The sequence below is a fragment of the Phodopus roborovskii genome, unplaced genomic scaffold, assembly GCF_943737965.1.
Source record: "Phodopus roborovskii unplaced genomic scaffold, PHOROB, whole genome shotgun sequence".
NCBI lineage: Eukaryota > Metazoa > Chordata > Mammalia > Rodentia > Cricetidae > Phodopus > Phodopus roborovskii.
The window spans coordinates 465,475-472,231 of NW_026126461.1; positions in this window are offsets into that span (position 1 = coordinate 465,475).

The following is a 6,757-nucleotide window of genomic DNA, read 5'->3' on the forward strand; positions in this document are numbered from 1 at the left end:
CTTTGGGATAAAAATCCCACCCCCCTAATTCCCTACCCCAGCCCCTAACCAGGCCTGAGGATCATGCTTGTCCACGGGGATTTGCTTAGCGTTTTTTTTTTTTCCTCTCTTAATTTTTTATATTATGCCAAGATAAAAATCACATCCTGTCTCCATACTCTTGTCAGGTATGGTACATGGGGCTGGGGTGTGGCGATACATTATTTATGATTTAATAAAGCTTGCCTGCAGGATCAGAATGCAAGGCTAGCCATAGCCATAGAAGCTGGGCAGTGGTGGCACACACCTTTAATCCCAGGGCTCAGGAGACAGAGGCAGATGAATCTCTGTGAGTTCAAGGCCCCCAGGACTACAGAGTGACTCAGTCTAAAAGAGAAACAGAGCTCACACCTTTAACCCCAGCACTAGAGAGGTATATAAGAAGCTCAGGGTCTCATGTAGGATTCGATCTCAGGGCAATCAGTCTCCAGCCACGTTGAGGTCAGGATCTCCCCAGCCTTGGTATAGATAAGTGCTCTCTGGTGGGTTGGCTGCTTTGCCTCTCTGATCTTCAGTGGCTTTACTAGATTATAAACAACAGAAGGCCCCTGGCCTTCTGGAGTGGAGAAAAGCAGTTGCCTTACCTGATGGGATCCTACCTCCAGATGTCAGACCAAACAGCCACGAAAAGCTTCAGCTGTCCTGGTTGCCTGGGGACTCAAGGTATCATCAAAGACACCACTGTTGGAGAGTGGTGGATAACTATGGTGGCAACATGGAAAGAATGAAGGAAGAGAGAAGTGGGGGGAGAGAGGTGGACGGGGAGGGAGGGAGAGAGACAGAAAGGGGAGTGAGATGAGAAGAGAGAATTCTGTGTGTATCTTTGCCTATTTTTCCCTAGACCTGCCCTGTCGAGTGTTGTTTCTAGCTCTTCTACCATGGTACTACCAGGAGCTGGGGTAGGAAGTTAATTTTCTTAGGAACATTACTTTTTTTATTTGTTTGTTTGTTTGCTTGTTTGAGACAGGGTTTCTCTGTGTAACAGCTCTAGGTGTCCTGGAACTCGCTCTGTAGACCAGACTGTTCAGACTCACAGAGATCCGCCTGCCTCTGCCTCCCATATGCTGGGATTAAAGGTGTGTGACACCACCAGCCAGCAGGGACTTGCTATATGATCCAGGCTGATAGTCTTGATCCAGGCTTGCTTAGGAACTTTTTTTTTTTTTTCATGTGTATGGGTGTTTTGCTTGCATGTGTGTTCCATGTGTGGGAAGTGCCCAAGCCGTCCAGAAGAGGGTGTCAGATCCTCTGGAACTGGAGTTAGAATAGCTGTGAGCCACCATATGGATGTTGGGAACTGAACCCAGGCTCTTGAGTTCCCAAAGCTGGAGCTTAGTGTCTTCCAGTGGGCTTCAAAAAGCAGAGGCCCTCAGAGGCCATGAGGTAAGTTTTAGCTTCTTTCATTTCACAGGCGGCTTGGACTCGTATAAAAACTTGGGTGACAACAGGCTCTATCTCTAGCTTTGAGAGGAGGGTTAACTGAAAGTGGACCCAGTCATTTCCTAACTGGGTTTTAGATGAATGTGACCATGTATCTCAAAGTCTTCATACATTTCCTGATCACAAAGGAAGTGTTTGTTTGGGTGGGGCTTGCTCTGTTTTGTTTTTTCTAGACAAGGTCTCACCATGTAGCCTTGGCTGGCCTGAAGCTTGCTATGTAGACCAGGTTGGCCTGAAATCTGCCTCCCAGTGCTGATATTAAAGACATATGCCACAACAACTGGCAGGAAGTGAGGTCTTTTTTGTTTGTTTGTGTTTGTTTTTTTTTTTTGTTTTGTTTTGTTTTTGTTATTTTTCGAGACAGGGTTTCTCTGTAGCTTTGCAGCCTGTCCTGGAACTCACTCTGTAGACCAGGCTGGCCTCGAATTCACAGAGATCTGCCTGTCTCTTCCTCCCTCCCTAGTGCTGGGATTAAAGGTACTCACCCACCACCATGCCTGGCAGGAAGTGAGTTTTAATATTTTTCTCCAAGGCAAGAAAAGAGCCCGGAGGTTTCCCTCTTCATTCCCAGAGAAGAGTGGTGTGGGAAGAGACTATGAAGGACAGGAGCCAAGTCACCATCTACACGGAGGCCAAAGGCTGCCCTTGACCCTCTCAGCCGTGTCTTCATAGGAAGTTCTCAAGAGTGTTTATTTGGAGGCGCCATAACCAAAGACCCATGGGCTGCTTTAACTGGCCTTTGTTAGTTCAGAAGGATCCTCAGTCAGGCTCATACTCCTCCCTCCCAGCCTGGTAATGAAGAATCCCCACTTCCCAGGGCCCAAGACCCCAGGAGGACTCCAGGTTCCACCCTGTCCCAGATGCCACCCTTTGAGCGGGAGGAGGTTCTTCTCCAGCCAGGCTGTGCAGTCAGAGAGAGCAGATCCGCAAGGACTGGCATGTGGCTGGACCATGTGGAGTCCTGTGCCCTCTTAGACTTCAGGCCCCCTTGCAGGGCGGGTGGGAGGAGGATGGGTTGGCTTGGCCTGTCAATGTGCACCCACAGGCCAGACCTGGCTCAGTTTTGCAGCCTACTGCTTCTCTGAAGGATTCATGATCTGACGCAAACAGGGCTGCGCTCTGCTAGGAGACGAGGCTGGTTGTTTAGTGTGTGTTTATTTGTTTTCTTTTTTTCAGTTTAAAAAAAATGTCAGGGCAGGCATTGGTGACGCACACCTTTAGTCCCAGCACTCGGGAGGCAGAGGCAGGCGGATCTCTGTGAGTTTGAGGCCAGCCTGGTCTACAGAGCGAGTTCCAGGACAGGCTCTAAAGCTGCACAGGAAAACCCTGTCTTGAAAAGTGAGAGCGAGAGAGAGAGAGAGAGAGAGAGAGAAAGAGAGAGAGAGAGAGAGAGAGGGAGGGAGAGGGAGGGAGGGAATCAGGCCATGTCCTGTGCTCTCTACCCCACCCCCAGCTCTCTCTGGGGTAGAAAGTTAGAGGCTGCCTGTGCCCTGGCCTAACAACAGCGCCTTCAGCCCCAGACTTCCCCCGTGTTCTTTGACATACGGTCTCATGGGAGACTTCTCACCACCTCTAAAAGGTAGTAAAATATCTGCTCTCTCCTCTGCTTGGGGGTTTGGTCCGGACACCCCTCAGGAAGGATTTTCTAAGGCTCCTACAGCCTCCACCACCAATGATCCCTCTCTCTGTCTCTCCCTCCAGACATACGTGTGGGTTCTAAGGATCCCAGCTTAGGCTTTCATGGTCTAGGACACCACCTTAACCCACTGAGTTATCTTTCCAACCCTTTATTCCCGCTCCATGTTTTTTTTTTGTTGTTGTTGTTGTTTGTTTGTTTTGGATTAGTTCATTTTAAAGATTTATTTATATTTTATGTGTATAGGTGTTTTGCCTGCATGTACATCACATGTGTGGTGCCTGAGGAGTCCAGAAGAGGGAGTCGGAACCCCTGGAACCGGTGTTACAGACAGTTGTGATCTGTCATATGGGTCCTCGGTGTAAGGATTCAGGCATTACGCTGGCCTGCCCCTGTCACCTGGCACAATGCACGCAGGCAGCCCAGGGTTCCATGAGTACTAGTCTGCAGGCAGGTGTAAAGGACCCTTTAAAAGTTAGACCCCTGCCCACCTATGCTCTCTTTTGCTCTCTCCTGCTTTCAGTTGGCCACCAGCTACCGCCCTCTTCTCCCCCCCCCCTTCTGTTCCCGGTGCCTCTATGTCTCTTCCCTTCTCCCTCGCTCCCCTCTCTAAATAAACTCCCCATTTAAGCTCTATCCGCCTGGCGTGTTATCCCCTCCGCCTCGGTCGCCCTCACCTGCTATGGAACCTGCTATGGAACCTGCTATGCTCGCTCGAGACCACTCCCCCACCCCTTCCCCAGCTTTTATTCCCGTAACTGTAACGAAAGAACAACACTCTGGAAGATCAGGCAGCGCTCTTAACTCTCCCCCAGTGTCACTTAATGATGTGCTTGTCCAGGTTTTTTTTTTTAATTATTATTATTGTTTTTATATGTTTTTAGTTTTTCCAGACAGGGTTTCTCTGTGTAGCCCTGGCTGTCCTGGAACTCACTCTGTAGACCAGACTGGCCTTAAACTCACAGAGATCCGCCTGCCTCTGCCTCCCGAGTGCTGGGATTAAAGGCGTGTGCCACCACCGCCTGGCTTATTGTTTTTTTTTTTTTGTTTGTTTGTTTGTTTGTTTGTTTTGAGACAGGGTCTCACTATGTAGCCTTAGCTGGCCTGGAACTCACTATATAAATTAGGTTAACCAAATCGAAATCCTCCTGCCTCCCTTGGGCTGGGATTAAAGGCATGCACACCATGTTCAACTCTTTAAAGCAAAGGCTCTCCTTCCCTTCAAGACCCTACTATGTTTAGATTCTCCAAATGTTGTATTGTTTCTGTCTAATGACCTCCCTCCCACTTCAAGGCTGAATCATGGCCATGAAACCCTTTCCTTCTATCAAACCTAATTCTGAAGGGCAGTGTTGATTGTGTGTCAGCTTTCAACCACTGCTGCTCTTGTTTTAACATCATAACAAACTTTATACATGTGCTGGGACATGTTCACTCCCAAGCATGCACATGCACACGCAGGCGCGCGCACACACACACACACACACACACACACACACACACACACACACACGATATCAAGAGCCAATATTTGGCCTATTTGTTTATCCTGATCCTTATTTAACCGCAATACTCCTGCAATACATATGTAGATATGTATGTATTTGGGAGCAGCCTCAAGTGTAGCTCACTGGCCTGGAACCCATGACCCTCCTCTCTCAGCCTCCCCAGCACTGAGAGGATTTCAGGGGGAACAACAAATAAACAGCAACAACAACAACAACAACAACAACAACAAAAAACCACTCTACCTTCTCCCGAGCCTTCTGCAGAGCAGAGAAACCACTAAAAGGATGGGCTGCTGTAAGTGTGGAGCCCAATTATCTCAGGCTACCTCTTAATAGCCACTTACTGCCTTCCCCTGTGTGTGACCTAACATTTTTGTGACCATTAGGTGAATCCTTTGGAATGTACAAACAGCCCAACCAAAAGGCCAAGAGTGCCATCAGACAGCCTGAGAGGCCTGGCTAAGATTTCCTGGCCTTTCTCTGACTCAGCCACTTGATATTTCAAACACTGTATGTAGAAAACGTCTTGATTTATGATTCTTTGTTCTAGTCCATGAAAACTTTGTGAAGCTATTACCACATTTGGGACATCCATCCCAAGACAGACAGGGGTCTTTTCCTGGGCAGCTGTCACCAAGGTCATCCTGCCCACCTGGCAGAATTATGGTTTTCCTGGTAAGTGGCATGGCTTAATCAATGGCTGTCAATCATGCTGGTCTTGTCTAAACTGCCCGCGGCAAAGGCATGCTCCTTTAGCTCAGTTTTATTTATATTTTCTAAGCAAGTTTACTAGTAAATCCTTTGTAACATTGGTTTATTGCTTTTATTTCCTCCTTCAGGAGCCCCTGGAACTGGAATTATAAACAGCTGTGAACTGCCAGCCCCAAGTGCAGGGAACCGAACTCAGGTCTTCTGGAAGTATGGTAAGTGCTCTTAACAGCTGAGCCACCTCTCCAGACAGGGAATTATGTTTCTGTGGGGACAACTACCATACCAGGGCTGATTCCTGTTCTCTGCTGCTCGCCTGTCCCAGGCCAAGGCCTTTCTGGATCCCACCACTAGACAAGTTCAAGCCTGATAAACTGAGGCACACAGATCACTTATCTTGCCACAACCTTCACAGAGGTCACGCCTACTGTGACTTGAGGTCCCTAGGCCCAGGGTGAGGAGCAAGGGACCCCATATGAGTTCCTCACTGTTCCCCTTTCTGCCTGGCTCCTTGCTCCAAGGTGACTACCCCAAGGCTGGCATTTGGCCAAGGGACACAGCATTAGCCCAGGTTGAGAACTGGCTCCTATTTCGTCCTGGCCAGAGTCCTAACTGAATGACCTGGAAGGATAGAGAAGTAGAACACATTCTAGCATTCAAACATCCGAGTCCCCTCTCTGCCCCTTTGGCCTGTGTGAGCCACAAGATTCCTCCCAGGGCCCCATTCCTCTCACTCGTAAAGCAGGGATGGCCCTCTTTGTTCATGCCCGCAGACACCTGGGAACACACGGTCCCTTTAATGAAAAACACATTTCAAAAACACTTTACAAGTACAAATACAAATAGCCTTTTGTCCCAAACCACCTGAGGGTGAGCGGCTAGCCTGAAGCCCAAGCTACTGTGTTCTTGAGTGTATGTTGTCTGTAAACAGGGTACTTCCTCCCTGGAGCTGACATAGCCATCAGTATCAGGACCGCACTGAGGAACCACATAGCCACAGGCCCTCTCCAGTTTGCCATCTGAGCCTATCTGAAGTGAGCCTTCAGTCTGCCCCTCACCTTTTGTCACTCTGGAATTTTCTATTAAAAAATATTTCCGTGTGTGTGTGTGTGTGTGTGTGTGTGTGTGTGTGTGTGTGTGTGTGTAGGAGGGTATGTGCACGTGTGTGCAGATACCGGAAGAGGCCTGAAGATGGCATTGGATCCCTTGGAGTTGTAGGCAACTGTGAGCTGCCTGGAATAGTGCTGGGAACTGACCCTGGGTCCTCTGCTCTTAACCACTGGGCCATCCCTCCAGCCCCTGACCCTTTCCTTCTTTCCTCCTGTGTTGTTCTACCCCAGTTGCTGTGGGTGAGGGGAGGAGGCTCAAAATGCAAGATATGATCGTGCCAGGGCCACCCAGCAACCTCCCCATTCATCATTTGGTT